Raw genomic sequence first — 21,942 nt, 5'->3', positions numbered from 1 at the left:
GGGAAAGACATATAAATATTGCATAGAAGGCCAAAACAAACCGATACCAACAAAAAACATGGGTAATTGTGAACTACTTCTTTCAATGCGCTATCTTAGATTCTGAAAATCATGTAGTCTTTTAGCAGAGAGGGAAGGTAGAGGAGGGTGGGGGTAAGGGGGAGAGATCAACCAAAGGACTTGTATGCATGCATATAAGCCTAACCAATGGACACTGACACCAGGGGGGTGAGGGCATGAGTGGGGGGGAGGTAGTGGGGCAATGGAGGATAAAGAAAAAAATAATAACAAAGAAAGAAAAAAAATTAAAAGAAAAAGCAAATTCTTTTTAAAAAAAGAATGAAATCCAGCAATGTCCTTCAATGTTTACACCAAGCACAAATAAAATGTTTAGAAACGGAACACTAACATACATTGAGAACTGGACAAATAATCTAGGTCTATACAACTTTCATTTCCTTTATGTGACAGGGACAATCAGGAGTATTATGTTACCCAGAGGGCTCAAGAAAGAAAGCAGGGGAGGGTCTGGAGAGGGGGAGTCCACTTCTGATGGGACAAGCTTTTGGGTGACCTCACATTGACCTCTGCCACTGTGCTACTGCTGACTGAAAATGCTATCCTCCCACTCAGCCTTTCCCATGCTATCAGAGTCCAATGAGAACAGACACCTAATGGGGTCAAAAACTCCCATCTCTTAAAGAAAGGGAAAAATGACTGAATTATAATCTGTAGCTTAAAAATACCACGTATCAGAAAAAATAAAGACATAAAACAGGCCCTAGCTGGTTTGGCTCGGTGGATAGAGTGTCGGCCTGTAGACTGAAAGGTCCTGGGTTTGATTCCGGTCAAGGGCACATGCTTGGGTTGCAGGCTGGGTCCCTGGTGGGGGGCGTGCAGGAGACAGTCGATCAATGGCTCTCATCATTGATGTTTCTATCTCTCTCCCTCTCCCTTCTTCTCTGAAAGCAATTAAAAAAAAAAAAAAAAAAAAAAAAAGAAGACATAGAACAGTGGCAGGATGAGGGCCTTGAAATGGAAACTTAGAATTTATAGCTTTGTGGCTACAAAGAACTCCTCAAATCTAAACAGACAGCAGCTGTGACATGTAGGCAAGAACATTGGCCTTGGAGCCAGAAAACTCTACTGCTCTGCCATTCTCTTAGTGTATAAGTGGACAAACCATGAAACCTCAGCTTTCCCATAGGGCTCTCACAAGAAAGTGAGGATGTGTGTGTGAACGTACTTCACACATTTCCAAGCATGACACAAACATGAGAGGTGATTATCTGCATGTCCATTGTAATTCTCACCACTCAAATGCCAAATGAACCAGTTCAGCAAGTGGAGTGCTGAGACATATTATGTATGTCCTGACTCAGTCATTGACGTGCTGTGTTAATGTAAAAAACCATTGAAACCTGTAAAGAATTTTTGTGAGTTTATTTGGGCCAAACTGTCAACATATACCAGGAAGCAGAACCTCATTGAATTGAGATAATGCTCCAGAGAATGGCGGGTTACATTTATGTTTATACACTGCAATCAAAGGAAAGGGACATAAGTGGGTTACATTAAATCCATTGGAGACAGACTAGAGAGGCAGAGTAGGGAAACCTCTGGGATAGGGTAAAAAGTGAAAAGATGGACATATGCTTCTTTTACATAGATGAATACAGGATAGTTTTACATAACTAACAGTTGACAATTAACTTGATAACAGTAACAATGAGGGAATGTCCTGGTGCCATTTGTTGTGCCCTGAGGGGTCCGGAAAAAAAGGGAAGTTACAAGTTACCCATACATTTCGCAGATATGTTATCTTAGAGGAAAAAAGACAAATGGGCTCAGTAAAGATCTAAGTTGATCTTTTTCAGGGAAAATACTGGCCTAGGACATGACTACCCTATAACCTGTTTATAGTTAAATATTTAATTTTCAGACCATCTTTTGTGGTTATTTTAGGTCTCTGAGTTTGCAAGACTGCCATGTGGCCCCTTTCATCCACAGCTGCATGACTTAAAGGAAGATATTGATCTGATTTTAATAACATAATTCTTTCCATACATTTAAATATCAGAAGTAATGGTGCTGGCTTCTCTTGTACAGTTCAATAAAGAAGTCAATAGAATCTGACTCATAAAACAAATAGCTATTGATTTAAAAAGGGAAAAAAAAAAACCACACCCCTAAGAAGGAGTAGCACTGATATAACTTCAGCCCTATGATCATGTCTGTTATGACTCAACAACTAACAAGACCACCCTGCCGACATAGCTTAGTGGTTGAGCTTCGACCTATTAACCAGGAGGTCAGAGTTGATTCCTGTTCAGGGCACATGCCTGGGTTGCAGGCTCAATCCCCAGTAGAAGGTGTGCAGGAGGCAGCCAATCAATGATTCTCTCTCAACATTGATACTTATATCTCTCTCTCCCTCTCCCTTCTTCTCTGAAATCAATAAAAGTATATTAAAAACAAAACACTTACTATGTTATGGGGCCAACTTAGACCTTCCACATTCACATTTTTTCATTTCCTACTACCTCATGTGCCATCTCAAGAAAATCTCTCTTGATTGTCCAATTTTTATTCCTGCTAGATTTCCCACAAATTGCCAGATAATCTTTGGAAGCTAATGTTATCATAGGAATTCAAACAACAAGTTGCAAATATTCTAACCATTGGCCTTATCAAACAATTCCTGTTCCAAGTGTTGTTTTAAGCTACAGCTTCCACTCCCCACTCCCTACCCCCAGGGATAAAGGCATGCGTGGGTCTGGAACTTATTAAAGGAAGCCAGAGATCTTAAAATTGTCAAGGACAAAAAGGAACCTCGACATATGCTCTGTTGTGTCTGCACAACCCATATTTGATTTCTGTAAGCTTGAAAACATTTGGAAAATACTTTCAGGTCATATTAATGAACTTCATGACGATATGCAATTGTCACTGTTCAGATAAAAATGAGAAATTTAATGTGGTATAAAAAAAGAAAAATGTTATTAATATAGTAATCTCATTAGGTAAAACTTTATAAACTACACATATTCTTGTATAAATAAAAATTACTTTGCTTTTACATTACCTTTGTATAGAACTTGAACATTTTCAAAATGCTTTCTTCAATCTTATAGTAAACTCGTTCTACAGATAGAGTAAATATCAGTAGTATTCCCATTTTACAGAAATGAAAACTGAATTTCAAACAAGTTAAAGATTTTTTTAAAGATCTTTGGAATCAGTCTATTGTTTTGTAATAGACTGTGTTCCACTTATGTTTTATATAACACTAGCGTAGAGTAAATCTCATGCTACAAAATTTAAAGTTAAGAGATGAGTTCTGAAAAAAACAATCGCCACAATTCTTTTTAGTTCATATAAGAAAGATGTGAGATGGGTTAATAGAAAGTCCATTAGAAAAATAGTAATGATAATAATGTAATATCAGCAACAATTAGTCTTCACTGAGTGCTTATGCTATGAGCCAGGTGCTTTTCTAGGCCCCTGACACGTATGAACTCCTCATAACATAACACCCCTACGGCTTAACCCTGCTTCACAGAGACTTTAATTTACTGAGGGGAATGAAATCCCATCTCATTTACTTTCCAGATCAGTGTTTCTGAAAATATGTCAATCATTCGTGACTCATTATATGGAATGACAATAGTTTCAGACTTAAAAGTGATTTGATTCAGGTGTACTATATTAATTTGAAATGTAGACTTAATCATGATTTTCACAGAAATCCCAGTTATGCTCTTAATAATCATGACATTCCTAAAGTCATAGAAGCTCTTTGCTGGACTTCACTGGATGTTTCCTGTCCACCACCATTCAGTTATCAAGATGCATTTAATCTTGCCTACTTTATATCATTTACATCATTTACATGTTGTTTGCCATTATTAAGTTTATGATTTTGTTATCATTGCTATGTTTTGTTACAACTCAATTTACAAAAAAAAAAAAAAAAAGATGCGTGGTTCTTAGTGATTTACTGAAGCCCATTAGTAGAGACAAAAATAGTAACAAACACTACAACTAAAAATAATTGGTTTTAGAAAAGGGTATTTTTCAAAGTTACACTCCTTATAGCAAAAATAATTACATTAAATACTATTGGCTAGAAGCTTACAAAAGTAGTCTCAAAACGAATATCACATATTATGATTGGAAAGAATGAATTTCTGGCAAAATTCTATTTTCAAATGACTCTGCAGGATATCACATAATATATTACAATGGGGAATAACAATTACTGTCACATAGTTAGACATAATGATATTTTGATTTATAGCTAAATATACCATGAAAGAACTGTATCTGGACAATTGGAGCATATGCAAGGGAGAAGTAGAGAATCATTTCTTGTTTATTTCCCACCAAAAGCCTATGCAGATTTTGGTGTTCTGGCTTAATTCACAATATTGTGTGAATCAGAACATAGATGTGTCAAAACAAGATGTGTTGAAATCAAAATTGGTAACAGACCACTGTCTTTTTGTTTTGGTTTTGGTTTTGCAGGAAAAAAAAAAAAAAGTGCATTTCAAATAAGAAGTCACAACTTTGCCAATACATGAAGTACTTTTTATTCATAGAGAACAGATGACATTAATAACTTACATCTTGACCTTGATTTAGCATCACAGGAAATAGTGAAGATTTTGAATAAAATTGAATCTAAGCCATTAGCTTACATCATTTTAGAGAGGAGTCTGCAAAACTGTGTAGTAAATTTTTTTAACACTGAAGTTAGAGAAGAGAGATACAGTTTTTGAAGTAAGTGATGAGATCAATATATTTCTTCAGGCCACTGACACTGCTACAAAAATCTATTTCTATGATTGTAAAGGGCTTGCCCATTTGGCTTTCTTCTCCAATATATTAAATACTTTATATTGTCCAAGCCTATCATTCTAGTGTCTCTATTTCAAACATATTGTAGGTAAGGATTTAATAAGACTAAATTGAGGAGCAAACAATTCAATTCCTGAGAGTTTCATAGTTTAGTAAAATTTAATAACTTTGTTTATCAAAGGAAATATGTCAAACATAAAAATATATTAAAGTCAGTAGAGACTTTCGAGGTTATATATTCCAATTACCTCATGTTATAAATGAAGATACTGAGACCAAGAAAGGGTCATCCATCATCATAAAGCCAGAGTAAGTAACATAGTTAGAATCTGAGCCACAGTTGCCCTGGCCAGTGTGGCTCAGTTGGTTGGAGCATTGGCCCATACACCGAAGCTGTGGGTTTGATTCCCAGTCAGGACACATGCCCAGGCTGCAGGTTCATCCCCAGTCAGGATGTGAAAGGGAAGCAGTCAATTGATGTTTCTCTCTCTTCCTCCCTCCATCCTTCCCTCTCTCTAAAAATCAACAGACAACATGTCCTCAGGTGAGGATGAAAAATAAGAAAGCATTATGGCCACAGTTTCCTAATTTCTTACCTAAATACTGTTTTCAATGGTATATCCCACCCAACTTCATGTTAGTATACTTATATCCTAATATATAAAAACCCTGGGTCTGTCACATCCACAACGACCAGAGGCTGGACCTAACTCCCAGGCTGCATGCACAGCAGGCTCTGGTGGGTGAATGGGGACTTGTGGTAGTGGAGACGGGGATGGGGGAGGCAGGGTCGGCACTCACACTCACTCACAACCGCACACACGCACAGACACACACAGTGCCCACCAGCTCACAGCCTTTTCTCCCTTTCTTTCCCTCCCTCCCAGCTTGTCTCAGAGCCTCTCTCAGAATGAGGAAACAAAACAGACTGGGCTTGAAGAGGCCTGGATGGAAGGGAGGGTGGGCAGATGGTGGAGCGGCCCCCACTAGCCTTCTCCTTGCCAGGAAAGAGGAAGAGAGAGACAGGGAGGCAGGGAGGCCTGGAAAATTGCTGAGAAAAACAAAGAGAGACAGAGACTGGGTGAAATCAGGCCAGCAAAGAAGGGCAGTTGGGGGCAACCAGGCTGGCAGGGGAGGGCAGTTGGGGGCAAGATTAGGCCAGTTGGGGAGGGCAGTTAGGGGTGATCAGGCAGGCAGGCAGAGGCAGTTAGGGGTGATCAGGCAGGCAGGCAGAGGGGTTAGGGGCAATCAGGCAGGCAGGCAGGTGAGTGGTTAGGAGCCAGCAGTCCCAGATTGTGAGAGGGATGTCCCCGATTGGAGAGGGTGCAGGCTGGGCTGAGGGAACCTCCCCCTCCATGCACAAATTTCATGCACCAGGCCCCTAGTCTATATATATATATAAAAGGCTAGGTGACCGACCATACGTCCAGCTGACCATCTGACCAATGCACTAGCAATTTAAAAATAAATATTGACACGCATGTGTGATATTTGTCCCTGTCTGACACTGGCCTCCTATTTAAATTAACTTGAAGACAGTTTCCCGTGATGCAGCATGATGACTATTAATAAATTACAAGGACAAACTCTAGACAGAGTAGGAATATTTCTACCTGAACCCGTTTTCAGACATGGTCAGTTATATGTTGCTTTCTCTCAAGTTAGAAGAGTGTGTGATGTTAAAGTTAAAGTTGTAAATATTTCATCACAAGGGAAGTTAGTCAAGCACTCTGAAAGTGTTTTTACTCTTAATATGGTATACGGGGAGATATTAGAATAAGTTTAATCAATTTACCAGTTATTGTTTTTATCAATGTTGTTTTTATACCATGTTTTTGTTTTTATATCATGTCTTTGTTGTTGTTATATCATGTTGTTTATTATTAATCAATTTATATATTATTTTCATATACATTTTACTAATTTTCTTTCTTCTCTGACACTTCTTTTATAGAGAAAGGGCAAATAGTGATATTAAAATATTTCTTCTAATTAATTTCCTTTCAATGTGCACATATCCATGCACTGGACCACGAGTTGACTTATAAATCTGGTACCCCCCATGAAAGAGCTCTCTTTAAAAAGTGGGGGTGGAGGGGTCAATGGGGGAAGAATAGAGAGGGCATTTGTAATACTTTCAACAATAAAGGTCAATTTTTTAAAAAGAATGAAAAAACAAAGCCAACTTACTGCTATAGACTTGTAGGGTCCAGCACTGTTTTTGGAATCACCCATGAGTAGAGTTTTATCGGGCTACTGATTTGAAACCCAAACATCTAAGGGTCTGAAAAATTCAATGAGCCTTGTGTTATGAATGGTCAGTGACAGGGTAGGGTAGACAATGAAGAAGAAATAAGCAAAGCTGTCATTTCAGCCCCCCTAAAAAATGTATGATCAAGTACACAAAACAGCATTTTTAAATACCTAATTATGAGGAGTGTCATAGGGACAAACTCATGCTCTCGGAGCAATGACAATTCAATTCAATGAACCTATTGAGTTAGTACCAAAAGCAGACTCTAACAGTGAAGTCAGTCAAGAATGAAGTTTAGGTCAAAGACTCACACATAATGACCTGGGACATAGTAGGTATTGATTAGGGAACGTCATATTTGCTCTGGGACAATGAGAAAAGGAGAAGGGAATCATTACTTAGGAGCATTTTTTTTTTCTTATTCTAAATCCTACCTTAATTGGTTTCCCATCTATAACATAGTAGGTAAAACTGTATTAAGTATCCTATTGGGAAAATGGAACAGAATGCACAACTACTCATTTATGTGTGGAGTTAAATAGCGGTGTTCCAGAAGAAACTCGTGTGGACCTATAAACAAGTGAAAGGGCAACTGGTGGCAGCTCAGCAGAAGTGCTGGGACATCTGAACCTCTGAAGCAGGAGCAGGAAAGAATACTCTTGACAGCTTGACATGCACCATGGCACAGTCCAGGTGTTCTACCTAGGTTTGCGTTAATGGTGTTGAAAGTTGACTAGAGATTTTTATTAGAAGTCAGAAAGGTTTTGCTGTAACTTTGGGCAATTAAGCATTGGTAACAAAGTTAATCCAGAGTCTTGAGATGAAGTCCACTCAACTTGTATGCACCATCATCATCATTATAATTTAAAGATTATTTGAAGAATCCACATGAAGACTTCTGGATGTGAACAAGATGGTAAACTCATTTCTCCCCTACTTCCCCTTAGGTACACCTAAAAACACTGGACAAACTATCATAGGCAAACACAGGAAGATTAGAAGGTGGCAAGAAGACAGCCTGGCCAGGGACCCGGTACTTGAACATAGTAGTAAATTTCCTTCTTTTTGTCTAATATATATATATATATATATATATATATATATATATATATATATATATATATATATATATACACACACACACACACACCAGCTTGGACTCTGGAGAAGCCTGCCACCTGGAAATGCCAATGGGAGCCAACAAAAGCAGGCTTCTCTAGTTAAAGGACCAGGAAAGTTGGGCATAACAGAATAGAAATAATTGTGATAACACGTGCCCTACCCCAGCCAAACACCAGGGAATAAAAACATGTGCTCCCTCCACCCCAACCTTGGTCAGCCTGAAGGACAGAGAGCCTGGATTTCCCCTTCTCTCCTTCCCAGGGGTAGCAGCAATTCCACCCTCTACCAAATAGAGAGCAAAGGAGGGCTTTCAGAGAGGAGAGGCCAAATAAAATGGTCCTTTAAATATTCTTTAGCAATATTTAATGTTAAATATCCTTAAACATCAAGTCCTGGGAAGACTCCCTAGCAACCCAATGTGCAAATGAACATTGGCAAAAGGTTTCAGAACTGAACTACAGTGCGGAATATGGTAGTCAGGTTTTCAGACTGGCCTCTGGATAGCAGCACACAATTAATTGAAGCAAATTAGAATTGCCCTGTAAACACTCTGTAAATGAAATTGGGTTTTCTGAGTATATTGTGATGTACTTGCTAAAAGAAGTACACCCACTTTCAATTCCTAAGCATGGATGTTCTGATAAGTTATTATACGTTTAATTTAAAACTCTCATTGGTACTCTGTAACCACAAGTAAATTCTTTTTAGATGTTATCTCAGAGACACTTGAGCCAGAAATCAGAAGACTGATGAAAATCATACATGTGGATATTGTTACTGCTAAATATTCTGTTCCTGTGTGTGTTTTAAGGCCTTGGGTTTTTTTTTTTTTCCCCTCTTTCCTTTTTTGCAATATGTCAGTTGCTTATAGAGAGTGTGCTGGGAACCCTGGTCTAAGATTACATTAACCAGAATTAAGAAGCAGGACAGAGAGAGAACTGTATGTTTTTTTCCAATGGAAAAGTCCTTAATGATCTACCATATGAGGATATAAGACACATTTTCATTTTATAAGACTTGAATTGGAAAATATGTTAAATGTTATCTATTTCAACATTGCTTTAATGCTTGAACACTAAATGCAACCTCCCTGTTAAGCATTTGTCTGACTTATGCGCAAAAACTTTCTTCTGGGGTTCCTTATTATATCTGACTAGATGTCAGCATTAGGAAAGTCTTTGGGTTTGAACCCAGATCTTATTCTCTATAACTTCTATTACTTGGTCCTAGCTCTTCAATTGGCTTGGTGCCGTTAAGATCAAGAATAACTGTCTCACCCTAGGTGGTTTTGTTCAGTGGTTAGAGCATCAGGCCACAGACTAAAGGGTCGTGGGTTCAATTCTAGTCAACATCATGTACCTCGGTTGTAAGCTCAATCCCCAGCCCCAGTCAGGGGCATGTGCAGGAGGTGGCTAATCAATGTATCTCTCTCACATCATTGTTTCTTTCTTCCTGTCTCTCTATCTATCCCCCTCTCTTCCACTCTCTCTAAAAATCAATGGGAAAAAATATCCTTGGGTGAAGATTAACAAAGCAAACCAAAAAAAAAGAGTAACTGTCTCACTGCAGACTGGTGTAGCCACTATGGAAAACAGTGTGAACTTCCCTCAAAAAGTTAAAAATGGAACTCCCATTTGACCCAGTGATCCCACTTCTAGGAGTATATCTTAAGAATTCTGAAACACCCATCAGAAAGAATATACATATGTACCCCTATGTTCATAGCAGCACAATTTACAATAGCTAAGATCTGGAAACAGCCCAAGTTCTCATCAGTAGATGAATGAATATAAAAAACTGTAGTACATTTACTCACTGGAATACTATGCAGCTATAAAAGAGAAGGAGCTATTACCCTTTGAGACAGCATGGAAGGACCTGGAGATGATTATACTAAGCAAAATAAGCTAGTCAGAGAAAGGCAAATATATGACCTCACTTATATGTGGAATCTAATGAACATAATATAGTGATGAATAAAATAGAACCAGAGGCATGGAAACATGCAACAGACTGAGGAATCTCAAAGGAAAATGCTGGAGTGGGGGGAGGGGGGGAGATTAACCAAAGAATTTATATGCATATAAGCATTGCCCATGAACACAGACAATAGGGTGGTGAAGGCCTGGGGCAGGGTGGGAACCAGATTTGGGAGGGGAAGGAGGGGAAAAGGAGGGAGATACTTGTAATACTTTCAACAATAACAATTTAAAAATGAATTAAAAATAAATAAATAAATACCTACTTCTGATGGAATTCCAAAATGGAAAAAAAAAGAGAATGTCTCCGATGATGCATTTTTTAAACCTTTTTTTTTTTTAGTCTATTCATCTCTATTTCAACTGTTTCTCATCATAGTTATGAGTCTTGTATCTATCTATTTGTCCTTCCTGAACGTGCCCTAGCTTATCTTGTACCTCTTAAAGAACCACCAAATTAGATACCAGTGTGACCTTCTTGAAAGTTTTAAATGGATTGACTGTCATCAGACACACTGGAAACACTTGCTTTTTTATCTCCTTTTAAACTCCTTTTATCTTCATTCTATTTTGCATTTCATTATCTCATCCTTTCTTCTTTTCCATAGGTAGATCGTTGGCTCTCTGTACCAGTCCACTAAAGTATTTTAGAATCTCTGGCTGGTAGAGATAAAAAGAACTCTTATAAGCCATCTGGCCTAACGTTTCTCTTGTCCAAATGGAGACCTCCATGCCTGGAGAGAAAAGTTAGTGACAGACTGGGGACAGAGTCTAAATTGCTTGATCCCTAGACTCATAACACTCTACTTTTTATTTATTTATTATTTATTTATTTATTTATTTATTTATTTATTTATTTATTTATTTATTTTTAGCTTCTCTCCCATTTGCCTGTTATACAAGAAGCAGGCCCATTTTTGGTGTTTGTGATGATGAGATGTTTGTTGATTTCCAAACCTAGGCCATCTCTGATGGGTACTCAAGATCCGAGTGGGTAAAAGGCTTACAGGGATTTAAAATTCCCAAGACGTGTTGGTCTGTGGGGAGAGATTTTATCTATTAATATGAAACAGAGAAGGTTTGGAATGTGTTTGAACAGAATCCCATTTTTTGAAAAAGACAAAGAAGAGGCCACAATCTCACGGAAATTGTGAATTCAGAGTGTTGAAGAATGTAGTGGAGAACAAAAGGACTTTTCTCAACACAACAAAAAAGAAGTCCCCACTTCTCATTAAGAGGAGGATTTCTGCTTTAGCCTGAAGGTGAAAGGAGGCTGGTCAGCATGCACTCCAAGGTATAGAGAACTGAAGGTGAAGTCCGTGACTCAAACTGACCAGGTCAACTTCTTGTTTTGTGTATCCAAAGTTTTCTGTACCTACTGTATGTGTTAATATCTTCTAAGTTTATCATGATGTATGCACCTATTCTTCTGCCTTTCATCTGCCCTCACAAGTTTGCCCTCTGCCTAGAAACCCTGAGGCAAGGAACAAGTTCTTCTGTGTCAGTGCTGACCTACATGAGCCCACAATCTTTTTTTTTTTTTTTTTTTAATTCTTACCAGAACCCTGTGAAATAGGTCTGTCATCCCTGTTTTCCAGATAAAAAAACTCAGGTCCATGTGGGTGAGCTCTTTATATTACTAATAAAAAGCAGGACTTCTATGAATATAGAACTGGGTTTTGATGTTAAAACCCAATAAGTTATTCTAATAAAGTCAGAAAATTGTTGAACACATTGTAGCTGCATGAAGTGATGAATGTTGTATAAATGACTTAGTCTTTTATGAGGATTTTAACACCTCCTCTTCCTCATTTCTCATCTTATCTGTTTGCTCATTCCTCATACATGACTTTGAAAAATATTTTCCCCTTTTATCTGTACATCAATCCTGTGAGTTATGTGGTTTTATTATTATTATTTTATTATTATCTATCTTTTCCCGGAGATAGATATTGAGTCAGAAAGAGGGTAGGGAACTTGGCACACAGTAAAAGGGCAGGTCAAACCACACCTAGGGTTTCAATAAAACCTGAAATGGCATATGATGGCATTTCCCTTAACAAGTTTAAAAAGTCACTAAAACAACAATTCACTTGGACTTAGCTTTGTTTTGAAGTGGTATATTTTATAACTATAATTAAAGTAAAATTCCTTGAAGATATGATTTCATGTATTACCATATATTAATTTTTCAAGCCTCAGAATAGTATATATTATTTTTAAAAATATGATCAATTAGATCTATCCTGAAAACATCTTATACTCCAGATTAAATTAATTCTCCATTATGTCTACTTCTAATGTTTTTTCTTTCTTAGTCTTTTTCCTAACTAAAAGTTAAAAATTACCAGTTTTTTCTAAATGGAATTTCTCATATACCTTAAATCTTATGTCCTTCCCATACCTAATCCCATTGCTTTGAAACAAAACATCCCTGAACTGCCACCACATAATCTGTTACAGTCTGAATGTTTGCATCCCTGCAAAAATTCATATGTTGAAACCTAGCCTCCAGGCCTTCAGGAGGTCATTAGGTCATGGAGGCAGAGCCCTCATGAATGCAATTAGTGCCCTTATAAAAGAGGCCCCAGAAAGCTTCTGGCCCCTCCCATCATGTGTGGTTAATGGGAAAAGATGGCTATCTAGGAAGCAGGGCTCTCAGAAGTTGGCCTTCCTGCCACTAAAAATATGAGAAATAAATGTCTGGTGTTTAAAAGCTACCCAGTCTATGAGTATTCTGTCTTAGAAGCCTCAACAGACTGAGACATCCTCTGACTCTCTCTCTCTCTCCATCTCTATGTCATTCTCCTTTCCTCTGGCCCCGCTTATTTCCTCCACTGTCCAGACTTCTACAGGTTGGCATTTTGGGTTTCAGTCAAGCTGCTTTCTCCAGATATAAGTGATACAGAGCTAACCCAAAAAAACCTAAGAGTTGCCGTAGATTACTTTTAAATGTTGGCTCTGGGTACTTCCCAAGTTGAATGAGAAATACATTAATTCTGGAGTTTAGAGTTCACGACTGAAGGTGCTAGCTTGTGTTGCTGAAGCAGTCTATCCTGTCCTGTTCAGACAGTAAGTAGAGGGAAGCCAGAGCCTCTGGTCTTTCCTGCAAACCTGGATGCATGCAGCCACAGGGGAGCACCAGCTGTGGAATATGAGCCCAGTGATTTGCATCTTGGGAAAAGAGGTTCTATTTCCAATGGATTTCCCCTCATGAAAAATTTCAAGTTGTAGCCAAACTTTCTCATAAATATCATGATTCACCAGTGGGCACCTTGCCATCCAGCATATAGTCAAAAAATTGATTTTGTACTTGTCTAACCTTAATGTCCAGTTAGCTTCAGTATGGCTAAATGTTTCAATCAGTGGCTCTCTATGTAGATTGATTTTCACCCTCCAGAGACATTTGCAATGTATATGAAGACTTTTGTTGTTGTCACAGCTTGGAGTAGGGTGGAGTGTGCTAATACTGCTGTCTAGTTGATAATGGCCAGAGATGCTGCAAACCATCCTAAAATTCTCAGAACAGCCCACCAGAACAAAGAATTATTCATCCCAAATGTCAATAAGCCAAGCTTGAGAAGCTCCAGCTTAAATGCCTACTGCCTAAGATCTGTAGACTCCACTGTAACTGAGCCCTTAGTCATCCTATAGAAATAATGACTGTGAAAGTGTCTGTCCCTGGTGGTTGTGAGAGAATCAAATGCTGATTGCTGGTTCTGGACTCAATCTGAAAAATGTTATTAAGAAATAGCTCTTGCTTCAGTGGGGAAATTATTAGTATGGTGTTCTGGATTTCTCTTTGATACTATAATTTGAGATCATTTTCAAAAACAGCCAAATTTAGTTTTAAGGTAATTTCACTGTTTCTGTAGTCCTAATTATGTGTTCATTTCTTCATGCAAGTCTATTGATATTGGCAGAGTGCAAGCTAAAAATCTAACATTCACGCAAGAATAAATCAAAATTGGCTCAATTAACTTTCTTAGGATTCAGGGTTTGTTAACAGCTTCTCTGTTTTGTTTTAGATTTATTTATTTGATTACATCTTTTGCCTTCTTACATTCCCATCCAGAATTCCAGTATAATTACACTGCAGTCTTCAGCAGGGTCCCATTACTTGCACAAAAGTTGAATCCATTATCTGCAGATGATGAATTCCAGCAGGATCAATCCGATAGCCCTGAACTTCTGGAAAACCTGCCATCTTGGGTCATCCTCTCTCTGGCTCTTATTCTTTCATTTCCCTTCCAAAGAAGATTCTCTGCCTCATTAATTTTCATTAAGTTTATTAGGGAACAGCACTGACCAGGTTCCTGTTTCTGAGTTTTTTCCAGAAGTAGGCAGAAGAGCACTGCAAGGAATAACATCACATAAGGAGATGGTAGGTTTTGTTTTCTAGATCTATCCCAGTCAGCAAATAATGTCAGGGACAGGCTGTGTGTTTTAATTTTGTTGAGTTTACGTGTTCAGTGTGGGTCTTTCAATAGTGGTCATCAGCAGTGTTACAGAGGTTGGACTCAGGGTTCTTGAATTCTAACCTTGGTTTTTGCATTAAATGGCTGGGTAAATATGGACAACTTGATTCGCTTTGGGGTTTTATTATTCGATCTGTAAAATGGGATGATTGGAACACTAATGTTCCATGAATGTGGCAGAGAGCAGTTGCAGAAATATGGGGAGCTGAGAGGGGGAAGGGTAACAACTTCCCTAACATATGCCTACGTTTTACACAAGGCATATGAGGAAAAGGGATACGAAAAGTTTCAAAGAAGTAGATGCCTATGTCTTTGTATCAAAGAAGCTCTATGCCCTTCATTGTATTATATTCAGAAACCTGACATTGCCTCTACCACTACCTGCAAGTCTCTTCCCTCTAATTGTTCCCCTCAAGTCTCTCTCTCACCATGTAGGTCACCAATAGGGCAAGGAATGGGGGAGGAAAGGGAGAAAGTCCGAAATAAGCATAGAAAACTAAGTAAAGCAGAAAGGAGTGTAGTCGAGCGAAATTGGCTTTTTCCAACAGTAGTCTGTTGCCCTCAGCAGTTCTAAAAACTGAAAATCATACACAAGCACTAACTCATGCCACTCAGAAGTCTGAATCCGAAACACTTTTTTTTTAAAGATGTGTCTGAGCTATTTGGCAAAGGAGGGCCAGGTCTCATGAAAATTACATGGCTAGGAAGTCAGAGAATGGGAAAGGAGGGATAAATGAAAGGAAAGAAAATGAATTATAGGATAGAAGCTGAATGGAAAAAAAGACAGGAGAAATTATTTTTCCCAGCGAGGAATGCAAAATTTTCCACCAGACAACTGTGACTCTTGGCTGAGTGGTCGATGCATCATGTGAATGAAAATGTAGGGTGGGCGGGGCAGTGTGGGAAGATCTGTCTCCTGTCTGCCCTGTCTCCGAAGCAAAAGGTTCACTTCAGTCCCAACTGCACCACTGGTTCACCACGCTACCCTTTACAGATTCTGCCATGGCCATTTACATAGAGGCAGCCACGACCATGACATAGAGTATAGAAAGAGCACTGGAACTTTCATTAGAATATCTGCATTCCGGACCCAGCTCTCCTTGCTGACCCACCTTGATTTGTCATGGAACCTCTGAAGCCAATGTTAATAGTTATTAAGTGACAGGGACAGAGTTCTTCATGATCTCTGAGAGTCTTTCAAATTGTAGCATTTTTAATAGTTGCAAAAATAACTACTCCATACTTTTACTAGACCACATTTCTTGAGCAAATATGGTACTTATCCCTCTCTCTCACCCTTCTTTCACTGCCCAAAAGCAATTCTTTTACCTGGAGGGAGAGAATTGAACAAGATGGTCTCTTGGAGTCCCTTCCAGTCCCAAGATTTGTGATTCTAAGAAATCCACAGTTTACTGAATGCCTTAGCAATACAAAAGAATCATTATTATACCAAATCTGAGGAGTTTTCATTTTAAGTGAACCCACCCACCTTTCAGAATTTCTCAAGTCCCACCCATGAAACTGACATTTTATCAAACATTCCCAAAAGAATTCCACAGGCTATCTATCCTTTTGGAGTTTATCAGTGAACAAATTATATTAGTGGCAGAATACACTTGATTCTCAAAGATGGGATCTATGAAGAGAGACAAGCAGTTTATTACTTTCTGTTATTAAAACCTGTAAAGGAATCCCTGATTCACCAGGCTGAGATAGGAGAAAACTTATAAGCAGTTGCTACCCTCATTTAACTGAATTTTAAGCCTCTGTGTCACTATTTGTAATTGCAATGAAGAGCTGACTGGGCCTTCAAATGGACAGCCCCCATGAGGGGACAACTGGGATTCTAACTGCTTAGCACACAGGACCTAAGAGCTGGCTACACAAAAAAATCACCCAGTAGGAAGATTTTAGAACAGCTATTTTTAAGACATAAAATTAACCTCCAATTTGAAATAATTGGGGGAATAAAAGGCACAAAGTCTACAAGTAGGTAAAAAGAAATTTAAATACGGGGTTTGAGAAAGGTTTTTATTCTAAACTAACAGTATGTATATCATGCATGTGTGGCCTAGGGTTTCCATTTTTGTTGTTGTTGTTAAGGCATTCATCTAGAAAGAGAAAGAAGTTCATAAAGAAGAATAGATGTGAGAAAATTCCTTGAGCTTACTTTTTTCTTTTCTAGCAACCACTCATAAGATAGATGATGGTCAATAAAAGGGGGTTTTAGAGAGATGATTCTAGGAGGGAGATAACATTGCCTAAGTTAATTACATTTTCTTTCTGTGCTCCTTTAATTCTGAGGAAAATACAAAGGTCAAATAGTACAAAGCACCAACTCAGAAACAAGGCATGCAGGAGCAGGCTTGTTTTAAGTAAAAAAATAAAATAAAATAAACAGCACTAGGTTTCTTTGTTTTTTCTTAAATGGCTGAAATAGCAGGAGAAAAAGAGATACCATTCAAGTTTCCAGATTATAAAGCACACAGATGAGAAAAAATAAATAAATAAAAGGCTCTCTCTGCATTTGTTTAAATTCAACAAATGTACATAAGGCAAGCACAATGTGTCAAGGATTTTCTGAAGCACAGTTTTAAGTAATAAGAATTACATGAGTGTGTGTGGGGTGGGGGTGGGGGGTGTCGGGATGAAGAGGGAGGGAAAGGAGTTTTGCAACACTAGCCAGAACCTGCAAATAGAAGAGTGTCAAGTCAAAAACAATCTATAGTCCTTCTGTAACTTTCTCCTCCAACCAACCAGCCAGGAAACCAAGTAACTAGTGTGGGGCAACCTCGGCCACCACACTGCAATCTTTCTCAACAATATTTCATGCATGAGGAATCAAGCTATTATTTATTCAGCAAATATATACTGAGCGTTAACTGCTTTTGCCCCTGGTTTAGGTATTTGGGGGGATACAGATGCTGAGGACCCAACTCCGACCTACTGGCCCCAAAGCTCTCATGTTAAATCACATTTTTAATACCCAGATGATTAAGAATAATCATCTGTCTAATAATCACACGGATCTGAAAACTCCTGTTTTAGGAGATATAACAATGACTAAGAGAGTTCTTAATCTCAAGGAGCTCATGTAAGTGATAGGCAAATATATGAATTTCCCAAAACAAGGTTGAAAGTGAAACATGATATGCGAAGAACAAATTCTTCTCTGTGGCTGGACATTCAGAGGAGGGAGGAATGATGGATTGTTGGGAGTTGCACAGGGAGTGAAAGAGGACCTCACCCAAATAGGTACATTTGTAGTAGTTGAGTTACCATTTCAACACGTAGAGAAGGAAACATCTACTATTAGAATTAATAATAAGCAGAAACATGGCTCCAGTGTTCCGAGAGAAAGAGACCTTGTCCTGGGCGCTTTACATAAATCTCCTCTGAAACCCGATCCAAACAGTCAGGTACATCCTATCATTTCCCCATTTTGCAAAGGGGGCAAGAGAAGATCAGAAATTATATAAAATTTGCTCACCATCACACAGCTAGAGATTGAGGAGCTGAAGTTCAATATCAGGACTATCCCATTCCAGAGCCTACATGCCTCCCAAAGAAGAATAAACAAAGCCCAGATGTGCAAAAGTGTGAGACACATAAGACCAGGCATCTATTGTTCCCTCTGGCTGGAGGGTGGCAGAGTGCGGGGGGTGGCGGGCGGGGGGGGGGGGAAGACAGGGTTGGTAGAGTTAAGGGGGAGCCAGACTATAGATGCTGTATTAAACTAGGTGGGCTATATATGGTAGCAAGGGGAAACCAATGAAGGTTTCCCATAGAATACTGTGATAAAAGCTTTATTTTAGAGTTTAGGCTATGAATCATGAGTTATATCTTACAATCAGAAATCAAAAGTTTGAAAGAATCAAAAGTCTTTCCCTGGCTAAGAACCAGGTGGAACTGTTGTCTCATAGCTGTTCAGATAAACATGCCAGATCTTAAGGAAGATTCTACAGAGCAGGCCTTAAGATAAGTGCACTGTGTGTCTGGTATCTCGCAGGACAAGGATCAGCTCATCCCTGGAGCTGTCCAAATCTGGCAGAAGGATAGCCCTGGAGACTAAAGCATTCCCTGGGACCTGCGGTAGCCCCATGGGGCAGTGGGCACAGCACAAGCATGGGCATCAGTTATTGTCAGAGCTCAGACTCCTGAATTCTAGTCCTGTGTTCATTTCATCAAATCAAATCAGGTGACACTGGGCAAGCACCTTTCACTCTTTGAGTCTCCCTTTCCTTGTCAGGGAAATGTGAAATTGATCTGGACGGGACTCAGATTTCACAAAATTCAATTCTTCCCTTCCAACACCCTAGCATAAAGGATCTGCTTCCATCAATGTCTCACTTCCTGGGATTTAGGGGTGGGAGGAGCAGCGTCTCTCAAAAGCTTCCACAGTTTGTAAAGCCCTAGCGAGAATAACTGTACTTCCTTATCTCTAGGAAGCCCACTAATTCTGACTAGATTATAGATTTGCCATTCTCAAATCCTGACTGTAGAGTCCTCACTGAAATTAACCTGGCCCAAGATTATCTTTTTTCAAGTGCAAACTGGATCATTGATCATAAGTAATTCAACAGCAACATGACCATATCCAAGCACATGCAGGGAACTCCTCATTGTATCATCAGGGAATGAACTTTAGGATCCATGTCTGTCAGGATATTCCATTATTATTTGAGATTTTTTGTTTTATTCTCAAAAGATTGTGTGTGTGTGTGTGTGTGTGAAATTCCAAATTCCTTGGAAGCCAAGCAAAGGCTTAAAACTGTAGAGGGAGGGGAGAGAACCATGATGCATCTTATTCGACATTCACAAAAAATATCCCTGCAAATTCCAACCATCAAAAATGAATTTCCAAAGACATGATCAATTACATGGATCCAAAAAGACTTGCCTATAGGAGAAGGAGTGAATATGGAGAAGATACAAGATTTGTTCTACTCTTAGAAACATTGCTGGTAATTTATTTTTTACATTGCTTCACATATTTTTAAAAGAACTTTTAAACTTCATGCGTTCATCAGACCACACCTAGTAGTTCACCCATGGAGGTGCCCATGAATGACTAACTCCTGTAATCAATTCATTGCAGCAATGTGACGCATGTTAAACCTATTGGTGTCACCTTCTTTGACCTCCAGCCATGGGACAGGAGCAGTAGAATGACATAAATGCTAACATTTACAGTGAAGCAAGCTTAATTACAGGACCGAAGAAACACACATTTTGTTACCTCATGGTTATTTATTTTTATAGGACCTGAGAAAAGAAAATCTGCCCAAGATGTGTGACAGAGCTCTCAGCAGGACTGCCAAGCTCACATCTGTGACTCCTGGGAAGAGTATATTACAGGGGACCACCCACACTCTGCCCTGGGAACTAGCTTATATATCTTCAGCTGTCAGGCACTCAAGGTCCCCTCTCCACTTACCATTGACTGATTTTTGAAAGACCACCAAAACTGTCCACTTATTCAAAAGAAATCAGATTTGCATGCCTTTACAAATCTAATAGGAGGCACAAGTAAACAGAAGACAAATCCTGGAAAGGACTCAAGGCTCTCTCCTTATTTCTTGCCCAATATCATATAGTGAAGTCCAGCATCTTAGCCACAACACTGGGAGTTAAGAGTTTGCCCATGTTGTGATTTCCTGAACTCCACCCACATCTGCAAATCTCCTGAAAGCTTGAGGGAAGAGACATTGAGGGAGGAGCTGCAAAACGCACCTGGATATCTGCACATAATGTGTATTTCACCACCCCAGAAATGTAGCCTGGTACACTGGCAGGCATGAACTGCCACTTCAACAGTTGTAGAAGAGACATTGATATATTGACATAGAAAGGCGGACAGTTAAGAGCAACATGAGTAAGAGTGGGGTTGCGGTTGAGGACCACAAACTAAGTGCTCTCTGCTGAAGCATCCAGATAGATCTTCAACATTGTGGATATGGGGAAAATTTTAATATATATTGCATACCTCCTGACACTAAGTTCAGGCAAGTTGAATACACAAAAATAAAAACAGAACGAGAGCACTGGGCATCTGATGATGTATAACCCAGCCTAACACTTACCTCCAGAAACTGGAAGCCTTAGTGAGATTGCCTCACACAGATTTCACCTCTCCAAGCATTCCTTCTCTTTAACCTTTGATCTTAAACTTTTGTAGATGCAGGGGAGAAGAGAGAGAAATTTATTTCAGAGCAAACCTACTTTCATCTCCTATTTTGAGAATGCTTTCTTTTAAACGTCAGAGAAAAGTTACAGACTAGCGTGTAGGAGGGATGAAGGAGTGGAAACAGCAGAGAAATGGGTGTGGAGCTACACCAAGAAATGAAGTGAGAGAAACCTTATGCTAGACCCCAACTCTGACAACGTCTCAAGGATTAGTGCTTAGTGGGGACTTTAAACATCGTCTTATCAGCACAGTCCTTTTTGAGAGAAAGAGGCTGATAGCAACAGAGCTAACAGCTTGCCCAGCTTCATCTAGTGTTGGTTACAGAGCTCACACCACCAGATACCTGAATCCACAAACACATGACAGAAACATTAAAGGATTACTATGGCCTTGTAGTACTGTTTGATATCAGGTAGTGTGATTCCTCCAACTTTGTTGTTCTTTCTCAAGATTGCTGTCTCTTTTTGGGGTCCTTTGTAGTTCCATATAAAATTTTGGAATATTTGTACTAGTTCTGTGAAATATTCCATTTGGTATCTTGATAAGAATTGTGTTGAATCTATTGATTGCTTTGGGCACTATGGACATTTTAATGATTTTAATTCTTCCTATCCATGAGCATGGTATATGTTTCCACTTATTTGTATCTTCTTCAATTTCTTTCTCTAGTGTCTTATAATTTTCTGAGTATATACATCCTTGTTTAAATTTATTCCAATGTATTTTTATGCAATTGTAAGTGGGATTTTTTTTTTTTTAGGTTCCCTTTCTGATAGTTGATTATTGGTATATAAAAAAAATGCAACTGATTTCTGGGTATTTATTTTGTATCCTGCCACTCTACTGAATTCATTTATCAGTTCTAGTAGTTTTTTTGGTGCAATCTTTAAGGTTCTCTATATAAGGCTCTGGTACATTTACACAATGGAATAATAGTCATAAAAAAAGAAGGAAATCTTATCTTTTGCAACATGGACAGACATGAAGAGTATTATGGTAAGTGAAATAAGCCAGTCAGAGAAAGACAAGTACCATATGATTTCACTTATATGTGGAATGTAA

The 21,942-nt window shown here is 38.7% G+C and overlaps 1 protein-coding gene across 1 annotated transcript in view; it reads right to left on the bottom strand.

The window, feature by feature from the left end:
• The window catches only part of P3H2 (prolyl 3-hydroxylase 2), a 167,498-nt gene that overhangs the window by 144,277 nt on the left and 1,279 nt on the right, over window positions 1-21,942 (bottom strand). The window lies entirely within an intron of this gene.

The sequence above is a fragment of the Plecotus auritus genome (assembly GCF_963455305.1).
Source record: "Plecotus auritus genome assembly, chromosome: 2".
NCBI lineage: Eukaryota > Metazoa > Chordata > Mammalia > Chiroptera > Vespertilionidae > Plecotus > Plecotus auritus.
This window is presented reverse-complemented; position numbering and strand designations above follow the sequence as displayed.